Source organism: Anser cygnoides, chromosome 4 (genome assembly GCF_040182565.1).
Source record: "Anser cygnoides isolate HZ-2024a breed goose chromosome 4, Taihu_goose_T2T_genome, whole genome shotgun sequence".
In the NCBI taxonomy this organism is placed as follows: Eukaryota; Metazoa; Chordata; class Aves; order Anseriformes; family Anatidae; genus Anser; species Anser cygnoides.
In genome coordinates, this window is record NC_089876.1 from 52,350,031 (window position 1) to 52,366,830 (window position 16,800).

General features: G+C 36.6%; 1 long non-coding RNA gene across 1 annotated transcript in view; it reads left to right on the forward strand.

The window, feature by feature from the left end:
- The window catches only part of LOC106032374 (uncharacterized), a 44,529-nt gene that overhangs the window by 9,214 nt on the left and 18,515 nt on the right, over positions 1-16,800 (forward strand). The window contains exons 5-8 of the long non-coding RNA XR_010831170.1: positions 3,959-4,102; positions 13,974-14,113; positions 15,247-15,334; positions 15,975-16,181. This is a non-coding gene — a long non-coding RNA (uncharacterized lncRNA). The remainder of the gene's footprint in view (positions 1-3,958; positions 4,103-13,973; positions 14,114-15,246; positions 15,335-15,974; positions 16,182-16,800) is intronic.

Genomic DNA, 16,800 nt, shown 5'->3' on the forward strand with positions numbered 1-16,800 from the left:
TGCCATAAAATGTGAACCTGGTCAGCAAAGGGGCCCAGCAGAAGTAGGAAGAATGTTTGCCTGTTAGAAAAAAAAGAGGTTAGAATGTTTATGTCTGAATTTTCACATTGAGCATTTCACACTGATATTACTGGTTAATAGGGTTTTTGCTAGGAAGTAGTAAGGGTATGAGGACACTTGACAGTTTCATATCCAGTATGGTAAAAGAACTAAAATACTGGAAAACAGTACTATAGATTCTGTATAAGCAGTCTGTGAAGTAGACTGATGTGAGGTGCTTTAGCACTGCGATAGTTAACAGTGAGGAAAACACTTCTGAATGAAAATCCAACATAATGAGCTGCTGGGAATAGTATAGCAGGAGGTTGAAGGCAATAATGCACAGAAGCACCATAATCACTACATGGGCCTTTTATTAAGAGGGTCAGTAAAGTGTTATTAGAATAGCAGTACAGCCGTACTAAAATGGTAATGCTTTAGCCATGATTTCTCTGTTAGACTAATTCTTAGAAATAGGCCATGCATCAAATAGTACCATTTCCTTAAGCTTATAATTTCAATATTTATGAGTTAATTTGAATCCCAAATCAAAAAAAAAAAAATCAGTTATGCAGCTGTAGCAAACAACTTATCTGATGCATAACTAATTACTTTGAAAAGTTCAGCTGATTTCCCAGCCTCCCTCCCACCAACTCCATACGCATACAAGTTGATAGCAAATTTTCTAAAAGAAATAAGCTCATGAATACTGCTAAATACCCACAGCCCAGTTTCATTTTTAAGAAACACTGAGATATGGAATAAACCCAAACCAATGTGAGATAAGTGCTTTCAGTTCCTTCCTCTTCACAAGAGTCATAATTTCTGTACTTTTCAGTGCCAATTTTCTCTCCTCTCACTCTATCAGCTTTATGTAGCAAGAGTTTGTTAGCAGAGGGAGCTGCAGGGGTGGCCTCTGAGAAAAGTCCAGCAGCTGCCCCATGTCAGATCAGAGCCAGTTCCAACTGGCTCTAAAGGGGACCCACCGCTGGCCAGAGCTGAGCCAGTGAGAAATGCTGGTTGAGTCTCTGGGAGAGCAGAGTGAAGAAAGGGAAAACAAACAAACAAAACCAACCAACCAAACAGCAACAACAAAATGCTCTGCAACTGTGACTGGGAGAGAGGGGTGAGAACCAGCCCTGCAGGCCCCAAGGTGAGGACAGGAGGTGCTCCAGGCAAGCAGCGCAAGTTCCCCTGCAGCCTGTGGAAGGGCCCCTGGTGGAGCAGGCTGTCCCCCTGCAGCCCATGGGTCCCACATGTAGCAGATCTCCACGCTGCAGCCCATGGAGAGGAGTGCACACAGGAGCAGGTGATTTGGGGGAATCTGCTATCCATGGGGAACCCATGTTGGAGCAGTTTGCCCCTGACAGATGGACCCCATGCTACGGACCCATGTGGGAGCAGTTCTTGAAGAGCTGCTGCCTGTGGGCAGCCCATGCCGGATCAGTTCAGGAACGACAGCATCCTGTGGGAAGGACCCCACGTAGAGCAGGGGCGAAGAAGTGACTGTGAAGGAGCGGTGGAAATGAAGCGTTAGGGACTGACCACAGCCCACGTTCTCCTCTGCTGCTCAAGGGGAGGAGGTGGAAGAGGGTGGATGGGCGGAAGGTGTTTTTAGTTTGCTTTTAGCTTGTTATTAGTTTGTTCTAAGTTTGTCACTTCTCTAGTCTCCTAGCGATAGGCAACAAATTACATGAATCTCCCTATGCGGATTCTATTTTGCCTGTGACAATAATCAGTGAATGATCTCCTTGTCCTGATCTCAACCTTTGAGCCCTTTTCATTGTATTTTCTCCTCTTTTTCCTTTGAGGAGGAGGAGAGAGAGAGTAGTTGTGGTGGAGTTCAGCTGCCCAGCTAGGTAAAACCACCACACCCACTGAGAAAATTAATTTATTTATCAGAATTGAACCAATAGCTGGCTATACGTAGTTTTTCTCTATCTATATAAAATTTATATAGATAAATTTTCTAGGATTTGTATTTTTTGTATTTTAGGGATTCAAATCATTCATTTCAGTTTCAAGCACAACTGGGGAGGTAGGAGTAAAGAAATAATAGAGGAAAAGAAAATATTTCTTTATTTTCTTTTTTATTTTCCCTCTAACTCTTAGAGACTTTGAATTTTGGAGGGAAATGATGGTGCTGACCTTGAGGGGGAGGAAGCCTGCAAGATTATGGTTCTGTCACCACCTACTCAGAGCTAACATGTCCAAATAGCAAATGAGTACCACCAAAGAAACCACCCTTGTTATCAGAGCTAAAGATTTACTAGGGGCTGTGCAAAATTTTGTGTAGGGTAGGTCTGGATGTGTAAGAAAAACATGGTGATTGCCTGAGAAGTGTGGATTTGTGGACTTTGTTACGCACGGGATTCTCCTGTATTACTCTGCTAAGGCAGCTCTGCTTTTTGCTGGAGCAATTTCAGTTCATGCTTACAGAGTCATGCCACCTGGAAGGTTGTCTCTCATTTTGTTTAGTACCTTAGTGGTTTGTGCTTAGGTCTGTTTTCTTTTATAAAGACAGACTTTTCAGATGTGGAGTGGCACACAAAAATTCTATTTTTTTCCATTGTTGTAAGTTTTCTGCTACATGGAATTGGAATTTTTTGGAATGCTGTATTGCAATTAGATTAACAAATTCCATGCTTATTGTCATGAAGAAGTGATATTTTTTAGACCAGTGAATTTGTGAACTAAAGCTATGCCTCTAACTCTGAAAGCTCAGAAAAGAATTACACTCTTTTGCTGTTAATATTTAAACAGAAATACTACATTTAGAAAGTTTTAAGTTACATTTTTGTTACATTGGCAGTGAGTAGGCAAAGGACCCTGAATAGTCTTGGTGCTGCAGAGTCTACATTTTCCTAACCTTTGTTTCACCCTTATGCTCTCCCCAAAGCTCTTGCATCAGCATGTAAAAATCCTTTTGTTTTAAGATCATTGCTTTTCTGTAACTCAGGGGGCTCATTATTCAACCTTTTGAAATTGATTACTATGTTTAAGAGGAACTGGAAACTGTGTTTCGCTGGACTTCCTCTTTTGGAAACAGGTGAATATAAAGGGTTTGAATATAATCCTAGGAACTTTTTTTTTTTATTTTATTTTAATGGCTTCATTCTTCTCTGAATATAAAACAGCACTTTAGTGTTAGCTCTTTTGCATTTCTCTTGAGTAAACCTGATTTAATTTATGCTAAACATGATGGAACACCTGTGTGCAATGGATAAAAACTAGAGTACATAATATTGGAAGGAGAAATGTCACATCCTAAGTATGGAAAACAAGCAGCAAAGCTCTGGAGTTTCTTTTAACCTTTTTGTTGTCATTTTGGAATTAAGAAATATCTGAAAACAAAAGAGATCTGAGAGAGATTATTCTGTTTTACCAAAGCATGAGACAAATTTTCAGCCAGTTCCTTATGTGTACAGAAGCCCAGCCTGTGGAATGCAATTTAATGGATAGACTAAAAGACTAAGAATTAAAGTAGTTGGTTTCTGATTACTTTGCCAGTGCGAGATAAAGCAAGTTGGAAATGTTGTGAGCAGTAGCAGGGCCAGTGTACCAAAGAAAGATTATATGAGAACAATCTAATAGCTTTCTTATATTTTTTTTTTCAACCATGAATATGATATGAAGCTTTTGAAAGAGTACAATATTTGATATAGCTCCATTTGGAAAACTGTGTTCATGTAAGATAAAGTATGAGGATGTGTTTTAGAGGATATACTGCATTAACAGGGAAAGAGGAAGCCTGACTTTCCTCTTGTAACTGAGTCAGCAATTTGATTTAGCCTGAAAAAAAAACCACAAATGTTACCCCAAGATATATCATGTGAAGTATCTCCATTGAAGATTGGGGATTATTACTTTTATTCGATACAGAGTTAATAATTTCCCAATACTATTCATTCCTTAACAGGAAAGAAAAAAATAAACCCTGGATTATAGATTAAATTCAAAGCTGTAGAGTGCCAACTCTGGGAGAATTCTGAAGGGAGGTATCATTGCTTCCTGTAACTACTGCAAGTGGATAAGCACCATGGAGGGGAAAGAATTATATAAGGTAAGGAAAAAAGACTGTGTCAAACCAAATAAGCATAACATACATGTGAATAAACCAACTGTCAGAGAGAGAGGATATAGCTCCAAATAAGAAAAGTGAAGGCCAAAAATGCTGTTTGTTGTTAAGGAGGAGTTAAACAAGTTTACTTTAAAAGGCAACATGTGATGAGGTTGCCTGTGACAGAAAGTGTCTGAGTCTGGTTCAAGGGAGGTACCTCCTGGTCTTGCTGCAATAGGTTCATATAATCCTCCAGGCTGCTGTGCACTCCAGCACTCCTCAAAAGAAGGACGTTATAATAATACTTAAGCAAGAGATAATGCATTTATAGGGACTTAACAAGGAGAGAACAAATACAAGATGTTTTAATGTGAAAATATTTCCTGGGGATTGTTCTCAGCTAGTGGGAGAAAGACGTTAGTATGGAGAAAAGATTTAGCTTTTCCATTTATGTAGGTTGTAATTAGAAGTTCTGCTCTTGGTGGAACTGGCTTATGATGTCATTCATATTTGCTGTTATGGTGAGTACGCAGACCATTGGCAGGGGGGTGGGGTAGGGACAGGGCGGCACTAAGTTTCACAATTTACAGGAAAGACTGTAATTACATTATTACTTACCCTCTCATCCAGAGCAAGGTTTTATTGTCAACTACAATGAGAAGCAGGTGGGTACTAAGCTCATCAGAAGTAGGGTTGCATACAGCTGCATTGGAAAGGAAATAGAGAAAACAGAATAGAGGTATAAACAACAAACTGAAATATTGGTTGAGTGGGATCAATACATAAGGCTGCTGGACCTAGCAACGTTAAGGGGAAATACAGATTTCACTTCATAAATTTTAGTAGTCCATCATTTGTTTTTACTTTCAAGTAGTAGTTACAGGCCAACCAATTGCACTTGGAAAGAGAGAGAGAAATGAGCTGCCTTAACCTAACTACAGCTGTAGGTGATTGCAGCGATGAGAATGGGAATCTATTCAAAGGTCTGGTCTTTCTCACCATCTGGCCCTTTGGCTCCCTAGTGTGCTGACACTGTGGTATCTTTGTGAACCAGCTGGCAGACATTGCTTTGGCTTCCACCTTCCTCCCGGAAGCAGAGTCTGTCAGTTTGCAACAATGACAGGAAAATTTTCTAAAACCATTATGATGTTTAGGACAATTCAGTTCCTAACATACCTCCCAGGGCTCTTGAAATAGGTCATATTTATTTGCACAGTGCATCATATATTTTCAGCAAATATATTGAAACAATCCTGAAATGCAAAGGTGAGGTATAAAGAAAAGGTAATTTTTCAAGTTAAAATACAGAGATGAGAATGAGCTTGATGTTTTGAGGTTTGTTTCATTTCTGCCGGTAAATCAATACATTACTTAGATGCTAAGGCCAAAATTCTCACATCCACTTTAGGCACTAAAAGAAATGATCTTATTTTCAGGGTTGTGAGCTTCTACTGCTCCAGTTAACATTAAGATGAGAAGTATGCTTGCAATTCCCCAGTAATTAATAAGAAATGTTTCATGGGGATATTATAAAACTTAATTAGTTAAAAGTCAAATTTCCTTCTGTGTTCCCCCTTGCTTTTCCAAAGTCATTTTACAATGTATCAAGAGATTCATAGTTGGAAATAAACATATGACTTAAAAAGTGTACTATCTTGAACAGGAATCCAGATGACCTAGTTCAGAGTAAATTCTTTACGTTTTTCTTTTTTGTTGTTGAGTTTCTTAAACAGGGCTAACCTTCATCTTGTGGAAATGTCTACATTATACAAGGAACTTCAGACACTTTCAGGAGTACATATTTTTTAATCTGTTTCAGTATACTTTCCTTATAACTTTCTGCAGCTTGTTTACACATTGTGCTCTGTAAGCCCAAGAGATTCTCTAGACTCACTTAAATGTGAGACAGTTTTGAAGCCCTAGAAAACAAGATTTTTACAGATATATACTTAGAATTTTATGCAGGTATGCTCAGCAAGGACATTACCTGAAGCTCAGTTATTTCTACTAAGACAAAAAAACCTGCAATTCGTTAAAGAAAAATACATGGCAACATACCTCATGAGAATCATGTCTACATCTCAGATTTTCCTGTTGCTAGAGACTCCATGAGGAACGTGCATGGCTTTAGGGTTTCATGCTGATAAATTATAGATGGACTGAGAAGAGCATAGGAGCAGCAGATGTTACTATTGTCACTAACAGTATAGAGAGGCTGGCAGTGGAGTGTTGTCTTGTGCTTGCTTGGAGGGGACTATTTAGAATAGACACTTCTGATAAATTTCTTGTAATACCTAACACCTCTCACCTTTTTGTCAGGTATAATTATCAGATAGAAGTATGTAAAAGTGACGAGCATTACATACTACATGAAATTTATAGAAAACATATGTCTGTATAGAGAATGGAAGGCAGTTTTAGGGGAAACAGTGCTCTGGATCCTGCAGGGGACAACACTGAGAAATCTAACAGGCAGGAGCTGAGAGAGGGATATTCACACAGAGTAAGTCCTTGGATTAAGACACAATATTTTGTAGGGTTCCTACATGGGGGGTGAGAAAAGGCATGCAATCCTCCAACAAAGCATGATTTAGAGAAGGAGTATGATATATTTCCTGCTGTTGTGTAACTCAGGGTATAAAACTATTCACAGAATATATAACATGCTTATTTTAATGTGGTATTTTTAAAATGGGAATTGATCTAAGAGTTTTCTAGGATGTTAAAACTATTGATTTTCCTCTTGGAAAATGTTTTCTTCTCTTCACCTACATATTTAATTGTATGTTTACAACATGATACATATCATTTTATTACCCATATATTTAACATAATCTATAGCCAATTTTAATGAAAAGAGATACAATTTCAGAGAGTAAATATTTGTCTACTGACAGAAGAATTTTCAAGAATTTTCTAACAGTAAGCATAGTTATTAATGTGTCCCTTCGTTAAAGAGAATATAATTATATACAATATAAACAGACACAAAAAAAAAAAAGAGAATTTGTCATGAATCAGCACACATCTCCAGCAGGGAAGTATATTTTAATGCTCCCTTTCTTACTAAAGGGTTTTGATCAAACTTTAAGTACTTGAGGTTAAGTAGCAGCTGATCACCTTGCATGGTTTATCAATGTGGCCGGATATTTGCACCTTTCAGTGACGTACCTGACTCTGTTCATTACTTGGTCACTATGAACTGATTTTTGATGAAATTAAAAAAAAAAATAAAAAAATAAAACAAACAAAAGCTTCTCCTTTTGAATTTATGATGCTGGGCTAAGCTTCCAATGAAGTCTCTAGATTCTTCATTTACTTAGTGCACTTCCATATGGTTATTTTTTTCCGAGTTAAAAAGTGTGTTCTAGTAATAGACTGTCATTGCAGTTAATGCTGAAAACTGAATTTCTCCATTTTTAACAGAAAATAGACAGACAATACAACATTTTTTTTTTCCTGTGTTGCACTGGATAGACCAGTTCCAATGCTGACTGAGCTGTGAGGTTTTCAAGTGAGACTGCCAAACATGGCACCTATTGGCAGAAGAAGCAATGATATTGTAATCACAAAAATCTTATGAACACAGCTGAGATGTAGCTCACTTTACTGAAGTTATCGCTTCAAAGCATTAACCAGGTAAAATAAATAAGAAATATGTCGTTTCCAAGGACATTAGATTCATGGTGTGTCTTGTAAGGGTCCTTCGGAAAGTTTATGCTATGTGTTTTAAATGTTCCTCCTCACCTACATAGTATGTAGTAGTAACAGCTTTAAATAAGCACAGAGAAAAGGAAAGGAAGTTACAGTTGCAGACGAAGATGAGAAGTACATTCAGCTAGGTGTACAAGACTAACAGTGCATGGTCTGTCAGCTCTGTAGTATAGTGGAGCAAATTAACAAACCAACCTGGATAAAATTTGTCAAATAATACTTTTTTTTTTCAGATAAAAAAGATAAAACTTCATTTTCCAGTTTTACTATGCCAAAAAAAAACTCACGTATATTTATAAGGTTAAGCAAAGACCACATGACACCCACCACTAAAAGATGAAATCTGCTACTAATAATAGTACTGGAAATCACTTTTTAGTTTTCACGTGCATTTCCTGCTAGAGAAGTCCCTGAGAACTGACTCACATTCTTAAGAAAATATTTTAGGTTTGTCCTTAATTTGCTGTAAAGGCAGTCATGTTGTCAGACAAACACCAAAGATGTCACAGTTATAAAGATGGAACAAGGGCTGACAAAATGATTCCTGAAATTTTTCACTTCCCGTTCCTCTGCAGTCTACACTGACTCATATAAATGTTGTCTACAAGAAAACAAACAGATGTGCTGTAACTCTACCGCTTTTCTTTGGTTTCTTCACTTGAATAGAACAGCCAGACAGTACAGGCTAATTGATTCAGTACTGAAAAACAGAACAGAAATAAAATTACTTTTGCTGTTTCTCACTGAGAAATAGATGAAAGTCATTTTAGTCTTACCATGATACAAAAATCATTGTCAAAAATTCTATTAATTCATTGTGTCAACTTCAGAACAGTAGTTCAAGCCTAATATTCTGTAGCTGTGTTTATCAGATGGTATGACTTACACATGAATGCTTGCCAAAGTGTAAATTTCTAACACAGTAAAGGAAAAAAATTAGACAGTGCTCTCTGTATCTTGTCAAACAAGGATGCACATGCTTTCATAGTCCACAGGAGTCAGTCTGTTACTTTCAGGCTGACTCACATGCTTACCCAATGCCAAACTCTGTTTGAAGCACCTGTCATGAGTTAAATTAGTCACCATCTGCAGGTAAACATAATCATAAGCACTATTGTAAGGTTCTTGTTCTGTAATCACTGCATGAGCTCCTGGTACACCGAATGCTCAGGGTTTTGTTTTTTTTTTTTTTTGCTTAACTTTTTAAAAAATATAATAATAATGAAACTTATTCCAATAGGTTTTTCTGTTATCTAAATTTATGTCTCCCATTAATTTAACAGTGGAATTCTCCCTTAAAATCTCACTACTCATTCTATCTTATTCTAATCAACTGCCCAGATAATTGTATACAATATACGTATGTATCTACGCGCATATGAATACGTATAATTGTATATATAACTCATTAAGAAAAAGGATGATTCATTTCTGATTTTCTACCTTTTTTATCATCTCTTCATTATCCATTTTGCCAGTCAGCAAGCTGCTCAGTTTCATTACCTCTCTTAGAGACCTCTCTACAGCCATTTGATTTGCAAAAGTAGAGTCACAGATCTCTTCCCTCAGTTCTGTCCCCTGGGCTCTTTCCACCAGACAGTTGGACAGCAGCACAGATACATCTGAGGCATCAAGTAGTGAAGAAAAGGTTCCTGTGCAGTTATGGAGAGTCACACAAGGGAGTCTGACCCGTATCATTTTATCTATTTCAGCATAAATCATACATTCCTTATTCAGCAGCATTTAAATAATGTAGAATGCGTTCTCTCTTCCTGTACTTGCCAGGAAAGCCTCCACTTAACATCCGTTGTTTAAACCATGAGAATCTGCACAGAAACCAGGGCACTGTATGAACATCTTTTTTTTGGGGGGTTTTCTCCAATTTTTGTGCAAAAGAGTGGGGGAAAGGCAAGCATGGTCATTGTCTTTTCCAAGCCCCTTCTTCCACCCTAAAGAAAGAGGAAAAAAAAGCATACACCTGTAATCTCTTTCACTGACAGAACACCACACCTTCAAAGAATGTATTTTCTGTCTCCAATGTGGTAAAGTGAATTGATGTTCAATATAAATATGATAACAAATGTGCATGTAAATGATCTGAATTCTGCAAACGCTATGATCTGCACCATTTTCAACCTTGGGGTTCTTCTCTGCTTGGGAACTAAATAACATTGTAGATAATGTGTTTAGAAAAGAAATTTTAACAAGTTCCTATAATAAACGTGGTCTTTGCAATTCCCACAATAATTGGGATCTCCATGCTGGTAATACATTTACAGATTGAAATTAAGTAGGGCATAACTGAAAAAGACTGTGAAAATTAATACAGTGCAGCAAAACGAAAACTCCTGCATATGCCTCCTCCCTGTAACTCTGCTGGCTTTGAAGTTGTCAAAAGAATTTATTGCTCCTTTCTCTGATCTTGTTATTCCTTTCCTTTGAATTCTCTTTGCTACACCAAAAGCTATCTTTTCTCCTTGCTTTTCAATATCAGCCTTCCCAATATTCATTGAATTGTTAGCTTACAAATATATTTCTAATTTTACTTGCCCACTAGATACTTTTATTCTTCCTCCCATGCTGTTCTTCTGGAAGACCATCTTAGTAATAAAATATGTCACTTGCTTTCCTTTTGCAAAGCTATTGTAAAGTTTCTCTTAACTGTAATGAGTCCAATAAACAACTGAGTAGACAGGTAGTGAACAAAAACATCATTTTAATGCATTTAATAAAATAACCTGGAAATTTATCTAAGAGGTGAGATAAACTTAAAAATTTCCATACACTTCCATGTGAAAAATCTTACATTTTGTTACTTCCTTTATGTCCTCCATGTTTTTAGAGGTTCTTGTACTTTATCCTGTAATCAAGATAACTTCTACATTGCTTATTGGTTTCTTCAAAGAGAAGAAAACCAGCAGCTAAACCCTCAACTTTAAATACACGCATTTGTGATGAATATTTGGCAGAAGGTACCGTTCCCTTACAAGTCTTGCATAAATCTCAACCTGTGAGACCCTGCTGACCACAAGTTAGGTGATGACTCATCTTCTTTGCTTTCTGATAACAGGAAGCAGTTGTGGAGTTGCTGCTGGGAATCAGTAGCTAGTCAAGGGCTACCTACTTTATACAAAAGACTTTGCTAATAATTTCTCCTGACCTGTTTGCAATATCAAACAGACTACTTTCTGACTGGTGCAGAAAAAAATGTATCTTTCTTTGCCTAATTAGCCCATTTTCTCTTCTCTTTCTTTCCAACACAGTCAAACTATGGGTTTTTTACTTCATGGTCTAGAAAACAAACAAACAAAAACAACAACAAAACACATACACACACAAAACAAAAACAAACAAAACCCACAGCAACAAACAACAAAAAAAGACAACCAGTTGTGAGGACACAGAAAAAAATATCACTGGAAAAACATCAGTTCTTATATTTTTAACCACTCAAGTCTATGCTTGATCAACCATGGTGAGTCCTATCTGAATTCCAGAAGGTTATTCTTTTTCCTTTATAAAATTATAGCTACATACTAACAACAAACACTTCAGGCAAAATCATGTATCAAGCCTATTATTTCTAAGTCTTCATTTTAATATTTCTAAGCCTTCATTTATCCTCCTAGGTCTTTTATCAGAAAAAGAATATCTGATAACACCGTCATTATGAAGAACAGATGAATGTTATTTATCTTAATATTAAAAAAAAAAAAAAAAAGGAATTTATCCAAACATGCCAATAAATGGTTCTGCTAATGCTAAATGTGGAGAACAAGAAACTGATGTTACTGCTGAAAAAGTTTTTTTCTCCACAAAATTGTAAAATTTTCATTTTCAAAATATAACATCTGTTGTATCTGGAAGGCCAAGTGGTAGAGAAGGAAAGGACAGCACAGAGTTACAAAGGAAAAATAGAAGTGGTTATTAATGGGCTAGAAAAATAATCTTCTAGTGTTTCTTAATTTGATTTTGCTGCCATTGAATCTCAGGGTAATAGTTTAAGATATAATTCACTCTCCATAAGTATCAATATAGGTGTTGTTTTTTATTTTAAATAGAAACCCACCTGTTGGGTCCTGTTTTTCAATGGTATTTTTCTTCTTCTCTGCTAGATTAGCCAAAAAGTAGATTAAGTGAAGGTACCCCAAAGAGCAATAGAGGAATTGGTAGGTACCAGAGGGCTGAAATAGAGGAAAGGGTTATGAGGATACCTTGCTGTCTATCCTGAAAAATTGCTATGGCATCTTGGGGCAGCAGTTTTGAAAGGTGTTTTTGAATTGTGCTCCCAGGTGCTGGCACCACACAATGCTGACTCTCAGACAAGACAGTCCGTCTGGGAGCATGTGGAATTGGGTCACCTTGTTACTTTGGTGCTACATGTTAAGGAAAGCAGAAAGGGGCCAGACAGCAGTGTGAGCACATGGGGTCAGCCAGATGATGGCAATAACGCAAAGTGTCCGTACAACCTCCATACTAACTGTGGGAAGTGCTCAACCATGGTGGGCACTGATGTTACATCTGTCAGGCTGCAGAAACCTCCTATTGCTGACAAGCTCAGCAAATGCCCAGTTTCTGTGGGGCTGGTTTATGGCATCCTGATGGGTTCCTGGGTAGATCTGGATACTTGGTATGGGTTCCCCATAAGAAACATCTAGCCAGCATCTTACTGCTCCAAAAGTCAGGGAACTAGTCTGCTGCAGTTCAGTCTGCCAAGACATGAGTTGGCTTTTATTTGTACCATATTTGCTTTACTTTATTTTATTTATTTATTTATTTATTTATTTGTATAGAATAAAGCAAAGATTGGCTCCAGTTGTGCCTTCACATTGTGGTTCCCTACTTAGATAATCCTAGATAGGATTTACCTGTTCTAGCACAAACACTGCTGCTTCTCTGTCAAAGTGGATCCATGAATAAGGCAAAGGGTTTCCTGAAGTTTATGAAGTCATGTGCTATGTGCAAAAACAGTGAACTGCACATTCTGTTAGCTGGTTTGGGAAACAGGTAGGAAATCAGCAGGACTGAAGGGTTCACTGGCAAAGTAGTTCACCTGTCTGCATAAAGTGCCCCTTGCAAAAGTAGTTTGTGAAACAATATGCTTCAGCTCAGTCTCCCCAAGAAAAAGTTTTCTGGAGATATGTGTTTTGCTATTGTACTGTTTCACTATTTATATTTGTTTATTATTTGTTTGTATTTTGCTATTTTGTATTTTTCTCTGGCAGAGAAAAAAGCGTTTTAGAAAAAAGCAATCGTTTTCTGACTATCCCTGTTAGATACACAAGTTATATTACTTTGTTCTGTACTTTTATAGGGTTCTATAGGAGTTAATTATAAATATCTTGAAGTCCACATATTGTCATTTGAAAATGCAATCATTTTTTTGCAGTACTCATTTTACCAACAAGACATGAAAAAATTGGAAATTGCTCATATTTTTTGACTTAAATCATGTGTTTAATTTCTTAAGGAAAATTCTAAGAGAAAGAATACAAGGGTAAGGAAATACTTGAAGTTTTCAAAAAAAAAAAAAAAAAGGAAAGAAAGTCAAGCAAGCTGCAAGCCTTAGGAAGGTCCAGGTCCTGTTATGATTATTCTATTATCACCTTCTACTGGGTGTTCATTTGATTCAGGCAACTTGAAAATGTCCTTGAGATCTGTAACTTTATCTAGATGCCAGTATACCACCTCTGTGCTCTTTAAAATGGGATGTCTTAAACACTGTTTTTATTTTTATATCAAGTGCTGAGCTGTATGGGGAGTAAAACTCAGGGAAAACAGAACTTTAAAGGATATGAAAGAATAAACTTGTCTTTGATTTGGCACTAAAACTTAGGACTTGAGCTTTATGAACTGGGCTCTGTTGTAGGGGTATGGCCCATGGGGTTCAGGCCAGGAGAATAAAACATAGTTTTTTATTTCTAAGAAAATTATGTAGTAGAAAAAGGAAATTCTTATTGGGATTGTTTTCAGTATTCTGGGGAGCTCTGTCCTGACAAAGCAGCAGTGGGTCATGGAGAGGCCTCCCAGAAAACTAAAGGGAACAGCTGAAAAATGCAATGCTTCCATATAGAGCTCAGGCTGGTAACAGACAAATTATTAACTTAGGTTTATCAACCCAAATGTAGCCTAATTTAATAAAATCATATTACTGTTACAGATCCTGTTTCCTGAGCCACATTAGAATTCCGAAGACATGACTTGGGACTAGTATCTGTGAAATAAATTGGAGTACTCCTATAAAGGCTGTTTTAAGACTGAAATTTGCAGTAACATTCTGAATTTCTAACCATCAAAAAGGTCAGTAATGATTTTGATGTTACTGATACACATGCTGAAATTCAACTCTGGTTTTATTTTATTTATTTTCTTTTTTCTTTCTTTAAAAGTTTATCTTAGTCTTGACAAGGGTGAGTTTAAGTTGTTTTCATTCTTATGGGCTTATTGCAAAGCCTGGTTATTGTCATCTGATATACAGAAAGGTCAATCCTTGTTTGTAAAAAAGAAAGATCTTTTTTTCTGTCTTTGATTATCTTACCACTTCTGTCCTCTAAACACTATGAATCAAATGGTATAATTTTCTCTTAACTCCACGTCACTTTTCAGTTCAAAATCTAACTTCAAATATTAACTTTAACTTAAAGGGTATATAATGCTTAGACTACATCTACACCTCAAAAGGAAAAAAAGTAAAATAAAAAATGAAACAAATGCATTGTTTTGGAACAATTTGCAGATCAACATTTGGGAAAACAAACATCATTTTCTATGATTCTTCATATTCCTCTCATAGTTTTGTTCTTCCTTTTTTCTTTTTTTTTTCTTTTTTTAGGTGTTGAAGACTTTAACAAATTTAATGTATGTGTATACTGTGACAAAATTACGATGACTGTGCAGTAACAGCCCAAGGCTAAATCTTCTTTTATTATACTTGGTATTCAGAATGCAGCAATACCTCATAATAAGTAAGCTGCTTCAGCTAGAATCGTTATTATATTCCAGTAGACAAACTCATTGACTGTAAAGAAGTTGGTTCACAAGTGGGATTATTTTGAAAAGTATTTACATGGCAGATTACAATATTTCTATATTAATTAACTGGCTTTATTTTTCCAAGTGTTTCTGTAATTATATGTTGGGTATATGATTCTTTTTAAATATGGAAATAGCTATTTAGAATTTTTCCTATTTTATTATGATCTTTATTGTTACCAGTAAAATCACATCCTTCCTATCATGCTATCTTGTTTCTAGTGTAGAGAATGTAACACTTACCAGGCAGGAAAGAGTAATTGTCAAAAAGTTAACACCAAACTGCTTTCGTTTTCTTCTCTTTAGTCAAAAGTATAATGCTCTGTTCCCATCTATTCCAACCTATAAGGCTTACCATTTTATCTACAAAGTATTTATCAATGGAACTGTCTGTTTTGTAGTCTTAAACTGGACAGAAGAATTGACCTTCAAGATTCAAGGATTAGACTCACAGAAACCTCAAGAAAGCCAATCTTTCATCTCACAAAGGTAGAGAAAAAGAAATCAAAAGTGTTATAAACATATGGATCTTTGGGGCACAAAAGAGAGAGAAAAATCTCAAAACTGTATTTTCAAATGTTGTATTCTGAGAAGCAAGAATGCTGGAGGCAAATCTGGAAGAATATTTGGGGAGAGCAAAAAGCAAAAATAAAATCACCATCACTTCTCTGCTAATACAGTTCCATAGACTGCAAAACTGATTGCGTGCCAACAGCTAATGATTGTCATATCATTTTCATGAGGAATAGGACAGATCGTGATTAAGGTGGAATTACTAAAGCAGCATGTCATAAAAGGTTTGGTCAAGTTTATGCACCTCAATGCACCTACTTTTTTTTCACAGTCAAAATGAGTAAGGGGTTTTCTAGATTTTTAGTCCATTGTCAGCTGTGGGGTAAATTAAATGTGAAAAAAGTAACTGGGATGTGCTTAGGAAAGGACCTTGGTGGGTAACTAAATTAGTCACTGAATCCAATTCAGTTGTGTACCAGAAAGGCAAAAAAAATATCTAAATCTATGCTATTAAAATCCACCTATGACTGCACACTTGTTAAAAGAAACACATCAGGCTTGGCAGTGGCAAGGAATCTCTTCATAAATAATCCTATGTTTGAATCAATTTCTTCAGCCTATCTCAAAGTTCATACCGATCTAGTGAATCCTCTGAGAAAATAAGTACTCAATCACACCTCACAAAAGAGAGGAATAAAGACAGCGATTCAGAGAATATCCGATAGCCAGACTATGGGATACCAGCACACGGCCTCATCTAGCACAACAGACCTGAAACCCATGCTATCTTCATCCTGTGGGAGTCCTTGAACCCTTAATGCAGGTACAGTTGAAGTGTAAGTCTTAATCTTTTATACTTGTATTTCATAAGTACATGTTCACTAAGTCAGAGTGACAGTTTGTCTCTCCCTAAAACAGAGAAGTTTGGGGTATTTGCTGATTACCTGTAAATTTTAGTGTGATACACATGGCATGGGTGCACTTGTATATAATCCAACCCCAGAAACAGGTCCAAGACTCTGAAAGAGCAAGGATTATGTCTTAAGTATTTTTGTTGCATTTCCTAACCATTTTGCTATTGAGTTGACAAGTGAATTTTCTTTTTTTTTTTTTTTTCCTTTATGAAAAGTAGTCTTAGCCAAGGTGTGCAAATTTGGAAAATTATTAACTATAGTTGTGTTTGTGAATCAGAAGCAGAGGCAAACAGCCATTTTTTCTCAGATACCTCTTACAAATAAGGCATAGGAAACACCCATATCCATGGCATTCATTAAACATCCCATTTAGGCAGTTCTACAGCTTTGTGAACTCTGTACTTCAGTGCCTTTTTTTCCCTGTGCAGAGAAGTGGGTGATTCATTAATACATAGCTTCTGCATACCTGGAGGTATTTTTCTGTCCACTAAATAGGATTGGAATGAGAAATAAATATTTGGTGATAAA